The following is a 22,937-nucleotide window of genomic DNA, read 5'->3' on the forward strand; positions in this document are numbered from 1 at the left end:
ATTGCTTGTTCCCATGACAAAGGTTGCAATGTGCCCTCATGATAAAGACACATCATCTTTGTTAGGAAGATATAAGACCATGTTCAAGAGCATTGGGCAACCTCCTTACCTGGTAAACCAGTTGTCCCACAGAAGAGCAAGGAGCTTCCTTGGGTAGATTTAGCTTTATTTGTATCACAGAGGTGCTGGCATAGGCTTCTTGTGTGTGGGTTGAAGAAATAAGCTTTGCGACAGCACTCACTATACAGTAATGGCTAAAGAATAGGAATGATGACCGTGCTTGACTGGCACAGGGAAGAGCTTTTTTTTTTTTTTTTTTTTTTTTTAAAGAGTTGTAGGTCATATGTAGTCAGTTATTGGCTACTTCAAGAGATGAGATAGTGGTCCCTCCTCCTGGTCCTCAGCACCCTTTTTATTCAGGTTGCAGATGCACAGCTGTTAAAGGCTTCTCTTCCTGTCACCCCAGCAACAGGTAGGACATTGTGGACTCTGTACCCAGAGTGATGAGAATACTGTCTTCTACCCAAACATGACTTGAGTATAATTCTGGTGTCCAAGGAGATGAAGGAAGTGCATGCAAACAAAGTCTCGAAAGCAAGCTGCAGAGGGTCTGAACTTCCAGGCCCGCTGCTGTCTGAGATACAGGCACCCAGCTCTGGAAGGGTGCTTATTCCTAAATTGGAGCAGCTGTCTAATCTCTGTGTTCTCTGGTTGTTTCATATTCAAAATGGTATAGCACGTGCCACTTGTGATGCTATGAGGGCTAGGCAAAGGACATTGAATGTATAGAAGCATCTCACAGGTGCATGTTGTCTGGAACGGTGTGGCTGCTATGCCAAAGGAGGGAACACAGGCTAGAGCATTGCAGTGGATTCCACCAGCCAGTCAGCACTGACTTTTCAGCTATCCCCATGCAGACTGCGGGGGTGCTGAGGACAAGTGTGTGGGCATCCCCTGTGTCTCAAAGCTCAGTTTGGAGAATCTGTTGTGCTTTAAAATGCCATACCCTTTCAGAGAAGTGAGCAGAAAGCCAGGTATGTCCAGTCACCTGTAATAGATGATCCACTTCCCTTACAACTGGAAATTAAATTAGCACAGGTATCCTACTTCAGTCCTACCATTGAGAGGCACTGGGAGCCACCGAGTCTCAGAAGAAGAGTTGCGTCTGAGAGTGTTTGACGGACAAAGATGGATTTGGTGTTGTTCTGTTGCTGCTATAGAACACCATGATCAAGGCAACTTATAAAAAGAATGTACTTTGACTTATAGATTTAGATTATTACAGTCCATGATGGTAGGGTACAGGTAGCAGACAGGAGGAACTAGATGCTGAGAGCTCACATCTTGAACCCCCAAGCATAAAAGAGAGTTAAAGAGGACTGAGAATGGTGCAAGGCTCTGAAACCTCAGTGCCACACTCAGTAGGCTTCTTCCAGCTACTCCCTCTAGCAAGGCCACACCACTTAAAGCTCTCCAGACTGCCCCACCAACTGGAAATCACATGTTCAAAAATGTGAGCCTGTGGGGGCCCTTCTCATTCAAATCACCTCAGCAGTTCTGAGTGACATCAAGGCAGCTCAACCTCCCAGCTGCATCCCTGCACCCCCTGATATTGGAGGACACAGAATATTGTCAACTGAGAACTTAGAAGGTTTTTTTTTTTTTTTTCATGATTTGGTCATCTGGGTGTTATGTCAGTAAAGTTTACAGCAGCAGTATGAATTACAAGGCTTCCCTTTGGACTGTGTGTATACAGAGCTCTGTAGTTTATTCCCCACACAATGCCTTTGTGTCAAGATACATATTTAGGAATGCTTAATTTGTGTCATATTGACAACGAAACAATAGCAGTTGATGAGACTAGTGCTTTACTTTGACATGCTGTGTAGTCAACTCATTATACACCATTTGAACAGGGTTAGATATGAGGATCGATCGGCCAGATTTTATATTGTGTTAAACACTTTCAACAGTCCTGAGTGTTCCTTATGGGAAATGATAGCTGAACTTTATATAGTTAACTATTTATCAAAAACTTTTGTGTCTAGAGATTCAATACCTAGTCTGAAACTGTAGAAAGGAAAAGTCTAAAGCCCCCTTACCAGTCTTTTTATAATTTTTTGTGCCAATAGTGCAACTATTTTCTATTCTAAACTCTATGTCAAGATTTGAAAAGAATGTTCCCAACCAACCAACCCATTCATGTAAATCAGTTAGATAAAAAGACTATAAGAAACAAACTGCCAACGAAAACAGGCGAATCTGTAGATAGTCCTGTGGTGCAACTTCTAGTAGAATTTGTGGGAACAAAAGCCAACACTGACTGTGAAGAGACCTCAAACATCGGGTCTACTGGAGCTCTCCTGAGTGTTTAGCCTGTTTGGTCTGGGAAACAGGACCACATTATTTGATTTGTGATGCTTCTGTGACAGACAGCTGACCAGAGATCACAATGGCTACACACCACACACATACCCAGTCACATAGATAAAGCCCCTGAAGCAGAGGTAGCATCTCCACATTCTCAACTCCTCAGCTCCACTGGCTATAGGACTCTGTGTCACATATACCCAGTAAAAGCAGTCAGGATAGGTTTGTAATCACTTGAACATGAAAAAATCTACATACCATCTTTCCCCTTCAAGGTAGCTTCTATACACGTGATAGCCAGGACTGGGCTTTTCATCCCTAGAAAGACAAACTTTGCACACAATGTTATGTTAGCAAGTAGATATACTTTAAAATTAGCCCTTTCTTTCATTTTTAATTCTAAAATATTTTCATTTTTTGAATTTATGGGGCCAGTGACTTTTAGAAGTGGGTCCCAGTCCTGTCCTTTGATCTTTAGAATGCGCCCACAGCATGTCGTCAAGCCTGTGCCAGCACTAACGAGTCTCTGCAGGTGACTTATCAGCCGTAGTATGTGGCCAAAGGCACCTGTCTGGTGCTGTGTAAAATCCTTTTGCTTCTAAACTGATGCTGTCTGCCTCATGTCTGTGTCTCTCACACCCTTGTATGGAACACTGGTAAACAGGAGTTGATTCATACTGAAGTTTGAGCACGGGAAGGGCAGTGAGTTGCCCCTCGACACGAATGCCTCAGCAAAGGAAACTGAGTCAGTGGTACCTTCCCACAAATTCCAGCAAATTTATTCTTAGAGTTGAGTTTTTCTTGTCAGAGAAATGGCTTCATCTTATCTTCAAGGCCCCCCAGTCTCCCTCAGAATCACCAGGGCAATTGCTTGCAGAATCAGGTCTTTTGCAGAGAACATGCTTGCCTCTTGTCCTTAGTCACGTCTGATGTCAACACACCTGGGTCTTGAGAGTATTTTTTTTATTCTTTGAAAATTTCATGTATGTGAATATATTTTCTTGCAACTATGCTCTGGCTCCCCTCACCCCAGCACATTTCCCTCTCAATGTCATGCCATTATTTTATTTATATAACTCACTTAGTGAAATTAGTGCTACCAATGCACACATGGGTGTGGTGGCCTTCAGTAGATCATGGACAACCTGCCAGTGGCCACACTGGCCCACTGAATCAAAAGTGTCATTCATTCTCCCAGCAGCCAATAACCCTTCAGCTATTGAAAAGCATTTCCCATCATTTGTGGAGTTTTAACAAATTGTACTTGTGCAGATATTTGAGTGTTTAACGACTTGAGTTTCGAAATGAAACTTATTGTACCAAAAGATGAAGTTTGCCAATCACAGGTGCCATATCTCATGTCTCAGGCAGGGTGCAAATGGGCAGCATGAATGGAACCTTGGGAAATCCTCATAGCCCAGGCCCCAGCCTCAAACTGCATCCACAGGTCGCATTCTGTCTACCATTTAACTTCTTTGAGCCCACAGAAGCTAGTCACATTAGTTTTAATGGTTGAATTTTTTTTAAAAAGCATCTATTTTGCCAAGTGAAAATTTTCTGTCAAGTGTTTGCAGCATGTCTTGTCCACATGTTCCTCAGAAGGGGAGTGTGGACTGAGGAAAGAAATAGACAAGAACCTGAAGATAGAGTTGGAAGAGCATTCCAGTAAATACTGAAACTGCCTAAGTTCATTTTTCATAACCCTTTTATACCCCAATCCAAAGGAGAGGGCAAGAAGACTTTTATATCATGATACAAAGAACAAACCACAGTGATTATTTTATGCCCTAAGTCAAACATCCTGTTTTTAGGCACTGAGGAGCAAGCCATCCAGTAGCTACACCTTAGGCCAAACATCCTGTTGTTTGACCTTGAAGGAGCAGCAACAGGTTCAAACTTTCCGACCTTATGTCAAGCTGGAGTGGGGTCACTTCTGTGGGCCTCCACAGCAGCATCATAAAATATTCATGGGAAGATGATGATTCACATTGTTTTCTGTGTCACAGCATTAGTGTGTCCTCTGTGTCACAGCAGAGCAGCTATGACAGTCACCGGAAGGCTCATGGCACCTAAAGTATTTACCACATGGCTCCTTACCAAACTCTGGCCAGCTCCTGAGCTGGTGTGACTGCAGTACAAATTTAAACATTTACAAACTTCAGCATAGACCCACAGAGCCCACCAACCATGATCTGCTTCAGTCAATGGCCACCATGCTGGTGTTGGTTCAGCATGGCTGGATTTGCCTAGTGTTCATGAGAGGCAGTTTTCACAATTCTTGTAATTTCTTTTTCCATTTTAAGGCTATTTGTGGGAAACATCACCATCTGTGGGCCACGTATACTAGTGAACCATCTAACTCCAGGTTGTGTCCAAAGTAGCCTGAAGGTGGTAGAGGGCAGTATGCTTATGGCCAGCATGTACAGACACGTATAACGCAGAACTGAGGTCCTGAAGCAAATACTCACCCTGCCACACACAGCTGCTGCCCAGGTGCCATTTATTTGGTACTTTCAAAACATTAATGGATTTCGGCTGCTTCTCAAGAAAAAGAGTAAGGTAAGCATATATTTTGTATGACTACTCAATTATTTTCTAAAACACTTAGTAAAGGTTGTTCTTAAGTAAAGTCCCATCATTTCAGATGGACATTAACAGGGTTAAATTCCAACTGTAGTTATGGTGCCTGTGTATGCCTACAACATATTTACATATGCATTTACTTGTTTTAGTTGTTAATAAATGGTTGATTAGTAAATGAGAAATAAGTACATACATATTACACTATATATATACAATGTTTATGTACATTAAAATATTTCTCTGTTAAGTACTTATGAGGGGGCTGAATGCTTGTATTATGTGCTCTTCCCAATGGATGTTCATAGGTGGATTTCCATCCATCCCACCTTCTAGGCCAGTACTTTGCCATCTTGGGCTGAGAATTGATGATGTGTCCATTAAAGCAATTACAAGACAGGAACAAAGCTTGTGAATGTAAAGAACGGAGTCCTCCTGGGGACAACTCAGCTCCTCTGTATGCTGTGCTGCCAGTTCTGGACCATGCAGAAGTGTTCCTGGCAGACCACACCAGGCAGAAGTAGAAAGGGTCATCTCAGAAACTGCCATTGTGTCGGGTGGGCTGCAGTAAGCATGACATTTGTCTCCAGTGCAGATAATGCAGACGGGGGAAACACTGGAGAGGGAGGTTGGGATGACTCTATGGTGCCCCAACCAGTCTACTGACAGAGGGGCTTCCAGAAACACATTGTTTAGGAAGGGTCTTTAGAAATATAAAGTGAGCACCAGAGATCTAGGCCAGAGGCAGATGGCTTCAGCCAGCAGGGAGGTATAACCAGGAAGGACAAGAGCCCGGGTTACAGAAGGAGTGAATAGGGAAGGGAAGAGCCACTTTCAAGGACTCCACAGTTTAGGTTGGCAAAGGTCCCATGGACAAGCATAAAAACAATACAAGTAAGAAGGATACTCAAGGCTAGGATTGTTATCCATTGGATCAGATCTACAAGATGGCTGACACAGGGCAATTTCAGGAGGGCACTCAAGGCAAGGATGGATATCCATTGGATTAGATCCATACATAATATGGTTGGCACAGGGCATTTTCAGGAATAGAGTCCCATGGAGGAACTTTAAAGGAGAATGTTAAAAAAATACACCATTTTCCCCTGAAAATATTGTGCATGAAGCAAAGAACAATACAGTGTAGAATTCTACATGGTGTGTGCGTGTAGAATGCCTGTCTGTGTGCATGAATACATGCCCAACTAGTGTTTAACTGGAACCATTCCAAGCTCTTCTGAACCAGGGGCACAGGAAGTTGATGTTTCGGTACTTGCTGATAGAATTCTATGGCTTTTATTGAGGACTTTTTGCCCATCAATTACATTTCTGATGGCCCTTCCTAAGATTCAAGTTTGATTTTCCTGGAGCCACTCAGATCATATCACTCTTAGTGTGGAGTCATAGTGACCTGTCCCCGAATCTGTCAAGTCAGCATCACAGTTTTCAGTAATCTCCACATGGCTTGATCTCTCCTGTCCTAAGAAGAATTTCTCAAGGGAAGTTTTCTCAATTTCACACTTTTCCTAGCTAGATATTGGCTGTGTTTTCACCAAAACCTGAGGCAATGAGTCTCCATCTCTCACCATCTTGGTGTGTGTGTGTTGTGAGAGAGAGGACTGCTTAAAACTGTGCCCCCTTAAGTTGTAATGAGTTGAGCACCTCTCGTCTGCTTGTTCTGACTACCTCTAAGTCCTCCTTAATGAAATTTCTTCTTAACATTTTATCAAAAGTGGGATCTGTCCCCTCCTTTTGGGGCTGGAAATATTTCTATCTCTCCTAAGTCAAGATCGTTTCTTAGATTTATTTCTAAGAATTCTTTGCAGTTATTGACTCAAATTTTAATGTTCTCATCGATGTATTTCATAGAGAACTTTTCACTCTAATGGATTCCATCTTTTTGCTTTGTAGATATGTGTTTTATCTTGAGGTTGACTTAGATTTACATTAAAAACTTCAAGGTTAGAATAAAAACATCTTAATATCTTAATATTCCACACCCAGTTCCTCGATGATTGACAGGCTGCCTCAGCATGGCTGCTAGTCACAGTTAAAACCACCGTGCAGGCATTGCTGTTAATTAAGTTCCATTTACTCAGTTTGCTTTTGGTCCCAGGATCCCTGCAGGATCTTACATCCCTGCAGAATCTTATTCCTTTCCTGTCCTCGGGTTTCTCTTTACTGTAACAGTTGCTCATACTTTCTTCATTTTTGGTGACTGTTAGTGTTTTGAGGACTGGTTGTTTGCTTCTCTTAATGCTGGCGTGTCCTGTCTGGGCATTTGCTTATGAACAAAGGTATAGGCTCGTTGGGAGCTACAGTTGAAAATGATGCCAAGGAGTTGGAGAGGTGGCTCATTTGTAAAGTGTTTGCTGTGCAAGCATGAGAGCTGGGTTTGACACCCAGAACCCATGTGAAAAGCCAGAGAGTGGCACACATCTGTAATCTCAGCATTGGACAGCTGGATCCCTGGAGGTCCTTGTGTAGCTGCTGCAGCTGAAATGACCAGCTCCAGTTACAGGGAGACCCTCAGAGAACTACAGTGGACAGTGTAAAGATACCTGATGTGGGGCCCTAGCCTCCATGTGCAAATGCCCAGGAAGTACTCCTAAATATGTGTTTACACACACATACTAAATAAATGGTATGAAAAGATTATCTTTTAATTGGTTAGCTTTCATTTAGATTCTTACAAACTTTATGCCCTCAGCCCTCCTGTTAGTTACTTTTCTATGGCCATGACAAAGCACCATGACCAAGAGAACTTATAAAACGAAGTGCTTCAATTTGGTCTTACGGTTTCAGGGGGTTTGACTCCTTTAATGGCAGAGTGGACAATGGCATGGCAGCAGGAGCAGCTGAGAGCTCACATCTCAAAAATTGCAAGCAAGAGGCAGAGAGCACACTGGGAAACTTCAGAGCCTGCCCCTGTGACATACTTCCTTATTCTCCCCAAACAATTCCACCAACTGAGACAAGTAATCAAATATATGAGTCTATGGGATCATTCCCATTTAAAACACCATAACACACTTTTGGCCATGATAAGCTAAAAAGAAATTCCCCAATGCTTTTTATCTGTACTGTGGACTTTATATTGGTGTCTACACAGAACTTTGAAATAATTTTGTGTGTAGTGTGAGCAAAGTGTCCTGGTTTTGCTTTGTGTGACATGGATACCCGGTTTTCACAGTGGCACCTCTTTGAGAAAGCACTACCTACCAGACAATGACCACCTCACCTTCTACAAGTCACTATGTGATCACACAAGGATCCATTACTGAATTAAAAGTTGTTCTCTCTCAGGAATTTACAAGTCTCCTTATCCTTATTCTAATATCACACTGTCCTGATTTTTTTAGCTTTGTGCAGAATCTAAAGTCAAGTAGAAGACTAATTTAACCTTGTTTTTATGTTGTTTTCATTTTTGTATCAAAATACATTTTAAAATCAATTTATTGAATTCTACAAAAATCACTCTCTTGGAGTTTTCCTGGGGCCATGTTCAATTTCTTCATTGACTTTGAGGGAAACTTCATGTTATGACCCAAGAAAACACTGAAATTTTAACACTTGAATTTTTTTTAAGATTTGTCTTTCAGCTTAGCACATGATCCTCTAAAAACCATGAACTCCCTTTAGATGGACACTTACATTCTCTGCTTTGGGATTCTCCATGATCAGCTTTGGCTACAGGCACCTGGTGCCATCTTTGCCTGCCCTGCAGTTTTCTGTGAAGAGGCTGTTCAGTGACCATTGTCCTTTCTCATACTTCAGAGTCTTAAGGGTACACTCCTCATGTGTTGATCTTCACCACACTATGGAGAGCCCCTGCCCATTGTACTCACATATTGTTGTTTGGTGATGTTCAAGGGCACCCAGAGGTCTGTGTTCTTTTTGTGTGACTTGGATAATCCTTCCTGCTCTCTGGTCCGAAGGCTTTTCCATATAGAAAGTGGAAGCAATAATACTTTATTCATGTTAATTACTCTCCCCACAGTTTCCATAAATTTACCTTTTCTTAGATGTCCTAAGTCCAAGATCTAAAGAACTATTTTCTTTTCTTTTCTTTCTTTCTTTCTTTCTTTCTTTCTTTCTTTCTTTCTTTTTTTTTGTTTTTTTGGTTTAATTCTCTTGTTACTTGTGGTAGTCATGTTGGATTTTTTTTTAAGTCCACCTAACCAGGCTACTTACTAAATAAAACCAGATCACAGTACTGCTCATAAGATTTCAATACAATGTGGAATCATATGACATCATAGTCAAAACTTCCAGGTTATAATCCAAAACCATTTAGAAAGAATGAGTCAAGAAAATCTTAGCTCCTGAAGAGACTCAGCTGATGCCAAGGCTAAGATGTGACCAGGGTGTCACAGTCATGGGGATTACTTGGCAAATAGTGCAATGCTGTTATTATACACAGGCTCTGGAAGCATTGTGATGCTTAGGACTGATTGAGAAAAAGATCAAGTCTGAGCAAATGTACAAAAGACACAGTGAAACAAACAAATGTGGAATTGAAGATTAAAAAGCCCAATGACAAACTAAAGGAAGAGCAATTAGGTTTTAAGAATGACTGTAACTCCGAGGCCTGGAGAACTGTGAGAGGTCTCTGATGCCTATGCTATCTGAGTCCCAGAGGAGAGAGTGTGACATTGGAAAATATCTGAGATGATAAAGCATATAACATCCTCTCTGTTAGCCTGGAGTGACTGGTAGTATTGGGGCAAGGGAAACTACTGGAGACACAGCAGAGTAAGACAGCTGAAAACCAACAGCACTGAAGTTTAGTACCTGCAAATATTCTGCACTGTGTTGGTGGTGGGGATCAGTATTTCCCATCAGAAACCAGGGACACCAGAAAATCTCCAAGGTGTTTTATGAGTGCATGAGCCCCATACTCCAGATGCAGGCACAGAATGTTATGAATGAATTAAACTAAGTTTCCTCAATGAAGGGAGAACCAGAGAAGTCACAGGCCAAAGACCCTTTCAGAACAAGAGTCAGGATATGATTCCTCAGAAGGGGAACAACACTTAAAGAACATCAGCCTCAGAATGGGAGTGGATGACCAATGTGGGGTTTACAGTGTGCTCACAGCTGAAGTTCCTAAAACATGTTTGCTATTTGAAAGCAATGTTTATGTTGTTTAATTCATGGGGATTTAATACATGCAGATGTTGTGTAGAAGACAACTGTAATATTAAAAGGAAGGGAATGTCTAGAGGGCTCTGAGATAGAATATTGGTGCTAAGAGACCATGAGAAATTAAGTATGTATATTTTAGTCCTTGGAGAAACCCCTAAAACTAATACACACACATGAGCATGTATGCATATTCATACATACATATGAATATGTAAGGATATATGTGGATGGATATGAATGCATAAGCATATAATATATACAGATATGAATATTTATACACACAGAGGTATAGACAGAAACAGTAAAAAAATGCAGTTGATGTCAGAACTGCAGTGGGATGCTAAAAATATGCAAATGACCCAACAGAGCAGGGAAGACGAAAGCTTGAAACAAAAATAGAGAGAAAAGAAAACCAATAATAAAATGGCAAGTCTGGGCCTAAGCAGAATGTGAACTCACAATGGTATGCTTGCCTGCACAAGACATGCACTAGGTCACACAACTCCATATGCCAACATGGATGGGAGCAAGGTTCACAAGATCCCCACCTTTAGTTGAATAGCTATAGTCAATCAATGGTCGATGAGGAAGGGAGTCAGGTATTTTTTCTTCTTCAGGGAGACTGCTGATAGATCACACAAACCTAAATTGTCAGCCCCGGACCCATGTACATATGGGCAACACTTACTATAAAAAGGATGATGGTGCAGCTCCCTGTGAGCACACATTGCATTTGCTAGAGTGATCACAAACATGACTCATCAACACAAGCTATTGGAGGCATGTTGTCATTGTAGGATTTTTGACCTAACTGCCCAGTTTGTGCAAGGCTCAACATAGTCATAACCAGTTTGAAGTGCTGAGAATAAGTGCCTGTGAGTCCTCAACTCTAAACAGGATGTGTAAGCCACACCCTCCACCCAGAAAGAAACATGGCAGACATGGAAGTAGAAAGAATGTAAGAGCTCAAGGATGGGGAATGGGAAATGATGATTTCTGGACATGACAAGACTGTTGCAGTTGTGACTAGGAAGCATCAGCACAAGGCTTGAATAAGCTTGGCCAAAATATTGAGTAATACTCTGTACATACATTGTATCTTTGTTTTATGGTAATAAGTAATAAAAATGTAGACTTAATATTTTGTACAAAATGTCCTATGTACAGATTTAAAAAGTTCATAGAAACAGCAAAAATAGGTAAGTGGCACAGTTAGTTTTCTTTAGAAAATATCCGTAACTTTATGCTGTAGTGAAATGTTAAATACCAACATACTTTTTTAACATTTTGTAATTTAAAACTTTTTTGTTTTGACATTGTGAAGAAAAACTTCATGCACTTGGCATTTAATAGGCTCCTTTATCTAATTTTAAGGTACTCTTTAAAATGGTGTATTATATGGACTAATTAAAGAACATGTGAATTAAAAAAAAAAAAAGATTCAAGCATGGATGGGAAAGGGAATCGAGAAGTTGTTTCCCTAGCTGAGGACTGTAGGAGAAACTGCTGGCCAACCTACCCATGTGTCAGCAGCTCTGTCCCTGGTACCCAGGCCCCTTGCATGAGCATGCACAGCAGGCACGAGCTTCCTGAGCCAAGCCTGCCCAGAGACTGCTGAAGAAGAGACAGCAATGAGGAAAGTACAGCATAACAGAGTCAGCTGCCTGAGCCAATGGGACCTTGGGAGGAGGTATAAAGGCAGGTCTAACTTCCTTAATAAATGAGTCTGCAGGATGCTCTGCTACTCACTGACTCCCAGTGCCTGAGTCCTTGGCGCTGCTTCTTCTCACCCCCTCCCCCAAGGGGTTTCCAAGCAGGGTCACCCGAAATGGAGGACCTATTGCCATTTGATGACTGACAAGGAAGAGAGGATCACCTGTCTTTGTGAGTGTGGCCTTTGGTAGGTTTGCAGTGATTCAGTGGATTGCCCCACACCCATATACATACCGATGACACTAACTGGACTCAGAAAGTAATGAAGAGAAGAGAAAAAGGAGGAGAAAGACAGGAAGGTAGGAAGAGAAAGGACATCAAGGGGAGTGCAGAGGGAGCTGGGGGAAAACATACTGAGTATACCTTGTATGTATGTGTGAAATTGTCAAAGAATTATAAGAAATCATCCTTCAACAAAAATTCTCTATGGAGAGCAATTAAGAAAAAAAAAACAAAAAACTACTCACTGTCCATGGCACTAGGTTAGCAGGAAGTTATTCAGGGTGCAATGCTGTGGGCCTTCTGATGGGCAAAGGTGAAAGAAAGGCTCTGGGGAACAGAGCCTCTATGTTGGTAGGAAGAACCCAATTCCAGGCCAAGAAAACTACCAGGACTGAAAGCAGACAGTGCAGATGTGTTGCTGGAGTTTCTTTCCAGCCTTATCCCACAGCCGATTAGCTCCAAATAAATACATAGACACTATATTAATTATAAAACTGTGGGCTGATGGCTAGGACTTCTTACTGGCTATCACTTAATTATGAACCCATAACTACTAATCTATGTAATTCTACATGGCCTTATCTTACCAGAGAACGTCTGGCACGTCTTATCTTCCTACATGGTTTCTCTACAGGGTGTCTCTCTCTCTCTGGCAGCCTCTCTCTGCCTCTCTCCCCAGAATTCTCCACATCTCATAGCCTCGCCTATATTTCCTGCCTGGCTAGTGGCCAGTCACTATTTTATTCATCAACCAACAAGAGAAACATATATACAAAAAGGACATCCCCATCACAGATGCTAACATGAAGTTTCACAAGCAGATACAGAAGTATTAAATGGGGGCTAGAGAATGCCAGAACCATGAGAGTAGAACCCAGTCACTGAAAGAGAAATGCATTCACGTGACCGTGGCGGTCCCCTCTCCCTAACAGATGAACTTAAGCAAGAAAGTCTTCAAAGATCCAGTAAAGCCTGGTTCTGAGAGTGGTCAGTTCTTCAGCTGTGAAAGTACAGCCAGCAGCTAGCCAGAGCCAGCGGGGGCCTCCCAGGACTCCACCAGCATAGCACCTGCTTAGCAAATGTTCCTGCAACTCTCACCAGGGAAGTCTGCCACCATGGTCAGTAAGATCATTCATTAGTGGCACCATGTCATGTGAACTGCATTTTTAAAGCCAGGAGAGGATTGAATTAGAAATCAAGGAGAGAAAGGTATCTCCAAACTCTTGGAAATTCAGCAGCACAGTTGTGAATAATCCAAAAGTAGAGGAAGACATTTCCAAAAAATGCAGAACTATTTTGAAGATAATATAGGGAGAAATGCATTGGTTCCAATTTCTAAGATGAATGAGTTGAAATGCATTGGTTCCAATTTCTGAGATGAGTTGAAGCAAAGTTTGAAGTGTACAGGAAAAACTAAAAACAACAACAACAACAAAAGGTTCCCACTAAAGAAGTGCACATTCTTTTCCTAAATGAAAGAAATAAACACACCAAGAATGGCTGGGAGTAATGACAGAGCAAAACACTTGGGAAGGCAAACATATGACCCAGAGGAAATGGCAAACTCTGGATGCTGTTTCTTTTAACTGTTCAATAGAAATGACAAACTTCGAGATAGATCTACAAAGAAAAAATGGAAACAAAACGATTCAAATTACCTATAAATTAAAAAGTTGGCTTTCCTCCAAAGACATTACAGGGTTGAAAAGAATGTACTGGGCACAGGTAACCAACCCTGCACTCAAAACAGTATTTACAAAAAAAAAATGGTTCAGTTGTTTCTATTGTGAGGGGAAAAGGTCAAGGGAGTATGAATAGACACTGAGAGAAAATAATTGTGAATATTTACTATAAGATACCTTCTTAACTCACATATCATTAAAAGTCCCCAAATAGTAAAAATGTATCTAATTAAAAATGGGCAAAATGTTTGTGCAAATGATTCCAAAGACAGAGACCCAGACAAGCAGGGAAGAGCTGTTCATGACACTTACCTAGACAATGTTAGTGTCTCAAGCTAACAACCTCTTTGCCATATCACCCATGACTACATCCTTGGAAATCAATCCTAGAGCAACAAAAACTTACGTTCCCTGGCACCTGTGCAAATGATAACACAGCAACTTTCTCTGTAACATTCCAACAGTGATCATGTCTCCAATATCTGTCCACAGGCAGTTGGATCTACAGTATGCCCGTTTTGTGGTGGACTTCCCAGACTTAGAAAGGAAGGTGCTGACTGACAAGTGTGAATGGCTGTCATGGACACTGTGCTGGGAGGAGCTGCTGGCTTGTACAGTCATAGGCTGCACAGTGGCATTTGTGCCTAGGTGACATTCCTAGAGGAAGACTCCTGGGGGTGTCAAAGCTGCAGAGTCAGGTGCAGAGGGGGAGAGCATGGGAAGGAGTGGTATGCTGAGGGGCATAGTTCTGACAGCATTTACACAGACCCCAGCTGTCTGAGGAAGGACATGCAGAATGATGTAAATTTAAAAATTGAAGTTCAGGGGAGAATCTGAAAGCCAACAAGAACAGAGTAGTTCAGGACCAAACAAGGGTGTTTGGTCCTAGTACTAAAATGCTGGTTGCAAACACTTCAGCAACATAAGAAAAGATGTTAAAAGGTTGACTGAACAAGTTCCACTGCATAATTGTGGGTTCCATCCCACATCAAATTTCACTTATCCAAAGGGATAAGGGGATAAAAGGTCAGATCCTTCTGCCACATTCTAGGTGATTTCTCCCATGGTCTTTTTTACTGGAATCGCTGACACGGTGGCATATTATTTACCATGCACAAAATTATTTGAAAAAAATGTAAACTGTTACATATTTATCCACGGAATGTGTCTTGTATGTAACAACACATATTTTGTATATTCTCTCTCTCTCTCTTTCTTCCTTCCTTTCTTTCTTTCTTATATATACAGTGTTCTGCCTGCATATATGCAGTCCAGAAGAGGACACCAGACTACATTACAGATGGTTGGGAGCCACCATGTGGTTGCTGGGAATTGAACTCAGGACCTCTGGAAGAATGGGCAGTGCTCTTAACCCCTGAGCCATCACTCCAGCCCATTTTTGTATATGCCTAAAAAATAAATCATCCTGTGTGCACAAGCTGGCTGAAACATCCCATGTTCTCTCTGGGGTGTGCCTCTGGGTAGTTGGTTCGCACCATAATAGGGATGTTAAGAATGTCCCAGGAAGGTGTCCTTCACAAAACTCCAACATGAAATAAGCATGAACGAAACTCATGCAAAATGAGATGTTTAATCTGAATGTGTAATTCAACCTTGTTTAAATTTTTTATTTTAATTTTTAAAGTTCCATGCACATGAATGATTTTCCTGCATGCATGTCTGTGTACCACTATGGACCTAGTGCTTCAGGGGGCCAGAAGATCCCCTGGAACTGGAGTTACAGACGGTTGTGAGCCACCATGTGGGTGCTAGGAATTGAACCTGGGTCCTCTGGAAGAACAGCCAGTGCTTTTGAGAAATAAGCCATCTCTCCAGCCCAGAAGTGGGTGTGTTTGTTTGTTTGTTTGTTTGTTTGTTTGCTTGTTTTTTCGAGAGAGGGTTTTTCTGTGGCTTTCGGGGCTGTCTTGGAACTAGCTCTTGAAGACAAGGCTGGTCTAGAACTCACAGATATGCACCTGCCTCTGCCTCCTGAATGCTGGGATTAAAGGCTTGGGCCACTACCGCCCGGCCTGAAGTGAGTGTTTTAATAGAACATTCGCCAGGAGAAATAAAGCTGTATTTTGATGTCTGAGAAGTATGTAAGAAAGGAAAGCTGCAGGGTGTTGAAAGTTGCTTTAAGTTAGATGACACAACAATATGGTTACTTTATTCTACTGGGTGTCTATTATGGTAGAAGACAAAGGGTCAAGATTGGAGAGATGGGTCGGAAGCACTTTACACACAAGCCTGAGAACCTGCAATACTCAGAACTCAAAGCTGGGCACCGTGGAGGCAGAGGCAGAGGCATCCCTGCCATTGCTGAACAGCTAGTCTGGCCACGTCAGTGGGCTCCAGTGTTCTAAGCCACAGGTTTTCACTTCTGTTAGAGGAATAACCATCCTAGCTAGTGTTGGCGAGGTGGTGTTCAGAGAGGCGGCTTTTGTTGCTGTGCTCCTGCACCCCTGTGCACACGTGGTATGAACAGTCCTCCCAACCTGCCTCAACTCCACTTGTGCTGCCCAAGAACCACAGACCTACAGCTAATGATCAAGACACAACAATGCAGATTAATTCAGATCACCAGAATTAAAGAAAGCAGCTGTTTGGGCCAGAGGCCAAGTGTATGAAAACATACAAACAACCCAAAGTACGCAGCGCCAGTGCGCGTACAGGCTTTCTAGAAGCTTCAGCTTGGAGATGGAGCAAGTGAGACCTTCTGGCCCTCTGTCCCCTGCCCTGACTTTCTGGTGTTCTGTCTAACAAGAGGAGTGCTGTGACCCATAATTGCAGAAGATCCACAGCAGGTTTCAGGGCGCTTTTGAGCCACTGTGCCCAGCAGCCTCCATCTGCTGCAGCTTCCGTGCCTCCCATGGGGCGACCCGGCTAATTTTTCAGTCAATTAGCAGAGGGTGCTTTTGTTCTGTCATTCGCCCCCTGGGCTCTGCTTACACCCGAGTTCGGGTGTTCAGATGGGCTGGGTTTGGAGAAGCATATTGTGTTGGTTTTTTTTCTGTGACCCCGTGACATTGTTGGGCAAACGTTATCTCGGTAATCTGGGCAATTTGCAGAAAAGCCCAGGAGCTGTGCTTTTATTTGTCTGAGTGAGCGCTCATGTGTGTGTGTGTGTGTGTGTGTGTGTGTGTGTGTGTGTGTGTGTGTGTGTGTGCTCGAGCGCATGCAAGGGGATTTACTAAGCTGTTTTCACATGTGCCACATGTTCTGCGACCCTCTACATTTTGTGTCCAGTTTATTTGTTAAAAACACACAAAGGTCTGTCACTTTAAAATGGCATGCAGTTTTGCTGGGTAGATACTGGTTTATTCATTCACCCATCGGAGGTAGCCTAGTGACTCCAGACCTAGAGAGACTGCAAGCTACCTCTGAGAAGATCTAGACAAGAATGCATCCAGGATCTGTCATGGCCATGTGACTCATTTTCCTGACATGAAGTTGAAAAAGTACTAGGAGTAGTTATGAACCCTTTAAGGGCCCCTGTGGATCTGGGTGGCCATGGAGAAGGCTTCCCAACTTGATGCTGCCCTCTCTGTGGCATCATGGGAGGTACTGGCTACCACCAGGGTCCATGCCTGCAAGTCCTCTGCTGTTCTTTTCCCTAGTTGTACTTAGAAAATGTCCCCATATCCTCAGAATTATGCTAGACCCAGGTCACCTGGATGGACTTGGGGTAAAGGTCTCAATATCCCCACCCCATGTTTTCTGTGTTCTCTATGCAGGGTAAGACCTTCCCAGTTGCCACATACAGGTAGTGCTGGATTCTCCAGTCTAAGATTCTAATGACTCCTTTCTCCACTTTTTCTAAAATGAAAACTGTCTTCCCCTGCGTTGCAAGGAAGAGCCATTAGAGTTCAACCTGTTGACTGAGGCCTTGGTTGAAACATTCCTAGTTGAAATCTACCCCACCATTTCTATCTCCCCTCTCTGGAGGTCTGGGCTGCTTTGGTGGTGTTTTTGATGCTGGCCAAGACCATCTTCACCAGGCCAGAAGCCACAATGCTTCCTCTCATTCAGCCCCAGCCAGATGCCCTCTGCCCTGTTCCCACTACCATTCTTGCCCTATGTCATCTTTCTATTGGACCCAGCCTTCCCTCCTTCCTACCCTGCTTGTCGCCTTCCTGCCTGTGATTCCAATTGGATGCTAAGAACTCTGCTTCTTCTCTGCTTTCATGTGCCCGGTCTCTCGACTGCATCTTCCTACAGTTAATAAATAAACCTTTCCTTCTCCATGTGGGGTGATAAAATATTCACTGAGTCTGAGCAGGGGTTAACAGATTTCTGAAAATTTCATCGTGTGACAGCCCGTCCTGCATAATCCTCTCAAGCTGTCTCGTGTTCGGGGCAGAAGTGAGCTCCAGTGTCAGTCTAATAGTGCAGTATTACACTTGTCTCCCTGTCCCCAGCATATGGGGCTGTGTATACCCCTAGGCCCCACTCCCCCTCATTCACAGCTTTTAAAATGATAACATTTGGCAAAGCCAGCTCACAGAAAGTGCACTCCTTCCACAGTGGTAACAAAGGGGCCACCAGAGGCCTGACCGGAGCGGCCAATCATGGTGCTCTTCACTGGGTAATGAGGGGGCTTCCTCTTGCTGCTGATGCCCAGTGCCCAGGGGGCTTGAGGGCCGATCTCCACTTAATTACACAGTCTCTCTCTTAAGTGCTCTAGCAACTGAGAGTTTCAGCTGTGCAGGCCTTCTCAGGGTCACCTCCCCCCCCCACCACATCGATCTGGGCCTGGAGGTCCCAAGACTGAAACACGGGAGCAAAGGCTCAGCCATCTGACAAGGTGGGGGACAGAGATACAAAAAAAGAGGGACAGCCATGCACAGGACAGAAAGAGGCAGATAGGAGAGCCTGTGGGTGAGGACAGGCAGCGGCACAGAAGAGCTTGGTCCCTGCTTCCATTCTGTGTAAAACCCTTCACGAAGGTGGGCACAGGGGAAGGCCAAAAAGGCAAAGAGACAAGTACACGTAGCACCATAATTGGTCAGGGGGTTGTGAAGCATGAGCAAGAGTGGCAAGGGGACAAGTACATGGAGCCATGAGGGGCACCTACAGTGAAAAGGAGGAAGGAGGAAGGAAGGGTGCTATGGAAGGAGGGACACCCACAAGATGAAGGAAAAAGATAGGGTTGCAGGGATGCAGTGCCCAGCCATACACATCAGCTCCTGCCTGGTCAGCAGGAGGCCCCAAACAGTGTTGGGGGCCTCTTCTGGCTTGATGCTGGCACACAAGGTACATGCTATTTGATGAGGAAGAAGCCAGTTGGTACAGCAGCCAGCCATCACATCACCATCCAGCCACAAAGCCCAGGTTCTTTTCTCTTCTGTACTCCTCAGCGTTTTCTAGCTACCTACCTGTTTTGGTGCCAAGATCCTCAGATGGAGTGGGGTCTGGTGTTCCTGGCATGGGAAGCTGGTCCCACTGCAACTTGTCCATGAGTGAGGTGGTATTCTTGCCCTGTCTGAAACTCCAGTGTTTATAATTGGACAGATAAAACTTACTGGATTCAAAACTATGTATCACTTGTCAAAAAAATTTGTTCAGAATTTGAGCCCCTGAGCCTATGCTCTGAGTTTTGAAAAAAACTGTCCTCTATGTAAAAATCAGGTTGGTTTGAAGAGACAAGCATGGGTTCTGAAGTTCCTCAGATTCAGCATGACTGCCCTGTATGAGAAACTGCCCCACATGGGCACACTGCCCCAGTCTGCCCCATCATGCTCCATTGTGCCCTACTGTGTGTTGTTATCTTAGCTGCAATCCAGTATATTCTTGTAATATTCATATGGCTCAGGTTCAGCTCCACCCACTTAACATGTGCAGGGTCTGTGGGTCTTCAGGTCTCTTGAACCCGGACCTCCTTCCCTCTCTCTGGAAGCTCAGTGAGCCATGCTCCTCTTATGCCAGGCTCTGGTCGTAGCTAGCTGGGGAGCTGCTGCACAAGCCTGAGCTGTCCAGAAAGACTTCTCTGAATGTCTTAGCAAGTTGGCACCAAAGTTGTGACAGATCCAGGATGTCAAAGCAAAAGGAAAGACTTAAAGAACCATTCTATGTATGTGTAGTTTATTGGAGTTATGTGCAAGAGGTCATGCAAGGGCAGTCAGATCACTGAAAATCCCACCCAGCCTGGATGAGACTCAAAACCGTGTCCTTGGCCAGGGTGACTTGCAGACGACTCAGGTAGCTGGAGGGTCTCTACTGCCCAAGGATAGTTCCTATTTTTTAACCCTGGACAGAAGAAGGGTTAATTTTGTGACTGTCAGATTAGTGCTCCCAAAGAGGTGCTTATGAGAGTTAGAGAGAGTAGCACAAGGTGGTCCCAAGCTCTATAAAGGAAGCTGGTATTGGACTCCTAATCTTCCTGCCTCCACTTTCCAAAGGTCCGGATTACAGGTGTGTGTATAGCTAAGCCCAGACCTAAGAGATTTGAAAATAGACTTGGTACATTCAATATACCTCAATTCAAAATATTTACATTTCCCTTAATGATTTCATCTTCTACACATTGATGGGTAGAAGACTGTATCTCTATATCTAAAGAGTCATAGGCTTCTTTGTCCTTTTAATTATTGATTTCTAGCTTATTTCTATGGCTTTCATTAACAGGGTTTATTTCAAGGTTTTGAAATGCATTGGTCCTTTGTGACTCTTGATGCATACTATTCTTTTTTATGATGAAAAAGTGTATATTTGGAATTAGTCAGCTAGACTCAGTTTAGATGATTCCAATTTTGTTGGCAACATCCAGAGCATCATAATCAGGAGCCAACCAAACGTATGCCTTCTTCTCTTCCTCAGGCCTTATGAGGGTGTTGACTTTGGTCACATCAATGTCATAGAGCTTCTTCACAGCCTGTTTGATCTGGTGCTTGTTGGTCTTGACGTCCACAATGAACACAAGTGTGTTGTTGTCTTCTATCTTCTTCATGGCTGACTCAGTGGTCAGGAGGAATTTGATAATGGCATAGTGGTCAAGCTTGTTTCTCCTAGGTGCGCTCTTTCGTGGGTATTTGGGCTGCCTCTGGAGCTGCAGGGTATTGGGCCGCCGGAAGGTGGGTGATCTTCTTTTTGTGGCTGTGGATGCCTTTCAGCACTGCCTTCTTGGCTTTCAAGGCCTTCGCTTTGACTTTGCCTTTGGGAGGGGTAAGAGCTTCCTTCTTCGCTTTCGTCGAAATCTTGGCGAAAAGGCGATGCATACTATTCTTGAAAATTGTCCATGTACTCTGAATAAGGGTTCTGTGGTTGAGGTAGAAGGTGTGGGAGTTAGGTCAGACAGGCTTGTTGTGATGTTCAAATCTCCCTGTGCAGATTTTTTTCTCTTTGTTTGTATCAATTAGTGAGAGAACTGCAATGAAGTAAAAGCAGTAATTTTGTCTTTGTCCTTTTCTCCTTCCATTAGTTCTTGCATTCAGTAACTTGAAACTATGTTTTGGGGAGAATGGGATAGTGCTCTTGTACACTGTAGGGATTTGTCACTTGTATTGGTTTAATAAAACGCTGATTGTCCAGTAGTCAGGCAGGAAGTATAGGCAGGGTGACCAGACTAGGAGACTTTTGGGAAGAGCAAAGGCAGAGACACAGTCACCAGCCAGACACAGAGGAAGCAAGATGAGAATACCTTTCTGAGAAAAGGTACCAATCCATGTGGCTAAACATGCTTATTAATTTAAGTTGTAAGAGCTAGTAAGCAATAAAACTGAGCAATAAGCCTAGCAGTTTATAATTAATATAAGCCTTTATGTGTGTATTTGAGACTAAATGGCTGCAGGACCAGGCAGGACATGACCTTCAAGACTACTGTGTCTCTGTTGATTTGACACACAGCTGCCTTGAAATACATCAGTTCATCTCAGTAACAATCCACTTCTCTATACCTTTTGACTATCTGTTATGTGGCCACAATTTGTTCTTCCAATTTCCGATAGTAGCTTTGGACTGTTTTTTAGCTCATGAGCAAAATGAGTAAAGCTACTAAACATTCGTGAACATATTTAATGATTGTATGCTGTTATTTTTCATAGATAAACATGTAAACATTGATTTGGTTGTTTTTTGGAAAAGAATATTAAGATTTACAAAGAATGAGAAGGAAGAAGAGGAGAGGACAGAAAATTTTCCCAATAGCTCTCCTATTTTTTTCCAAATAAAAATATTTGAGTATCATAGTTGCTCTTTTTCTTCACCAATATCCAGTGCTGGAAGCCTGTGGAAAATAATTTGCAATGCGGGGAGAGCTTTCTCACTATGGTTTTAATCAGATTTTGCCTAATAACTTATGATTCATACATTTATTATTATTACTTATAATGTATCTTTGATGCAGAAATCATTCAGATCTTCTGTTACTTAGAAAAATCAGATTACACATCTTACTGTGATGTGACTGTCTTAAAAGATGTTCTGAATATAAGTTTTCTATGAGATATTTTTCACAACTTTTCTAGTTTGTGTTTCCTCCCTTTCATTTTCTTAATGTCATCTTCATGAACGCTATTAATATTTTTCTCTTGCAGCTTATGCTTTCCTAGCTTAAAACCATGAACATGTTTCCCCTCTTATAAAAATCATAGCTTCAGCCATTGTATTTTAGTACAGTTCATTTCAAGTTAATTATTTTGGGAACTGTAATAGGCAATCAACATGATGGTTATCCAAATTCTCCAAGATAATCTGTAAAAGAGGATATTTCAAAATTCACATACCTGAGCACCTTTGTCAAAATTTGACTGGCAATGTTTAGCTCTATTGTTAAACTCTTTACCATGATTTCTTACTTTATTACACACACACACACACACACACACACACACACACACACACACACACCCCTTGTCAGCACTGTATGTTATTTTTTTAAAAAAATTACTTAAATTTTTTTCATGCAATGTACTTTGATCAGTCTTTCTCTTCCCGCAACTCCTTCCAAATCCTCTCCATCTCCCTGCCCACCCAATTTCATTTTCTGGTCCTCTCTCAAAGAAAAGAAAAGAAAAAGTACTGTGTATTCTTAACTCCTAGCTTTACAGTAACACATGAAATTATGAATTATAAAATCCACAAATTTGTTCTTAATTTAAAATACTGGTTTGATTATTCCAGATTCTCTCATTTTCTATAAATTTTGTAATTAACTTGATTTCTACAATGGGCTTTGCTTGGATTTTGATTGGGGTTATTTTATATATGAATATTAATTTGAAAGAG

At 42.6% G+C, this 22,937-nt stretch overlaps 1 pseudogene; it reads right to left on the reverse strand.

Annotated features, from left to right (window-relative positions):
• Window positions 1-20,448: 20,448 nt before the first annotated feature.
• LOC100750906 lies at window positions 20,449-20,929 on the reverse strand (annotated as a pseudogene).
• Window positions 20,930-22,937: the final 2,008 nt, after the last annotated feature.

The sequence above is a fragment of the Cricetulus griseus genome, chromosome 2 (genome assembly GCF_003668045.3).
Source record: "Cricetulus griseus strain 17A/GY chromosome 2, alternate assembly CriGri-PICRH-1.0, whole genome shotgun sequence".
In the NCBI taxonomy this organism is placed as follows: Eukaryota; Metazoa; Chordata; class Mammalia; order Rodentia; family Cricetidae; genus Cricetulus; species Cricetulus griseus.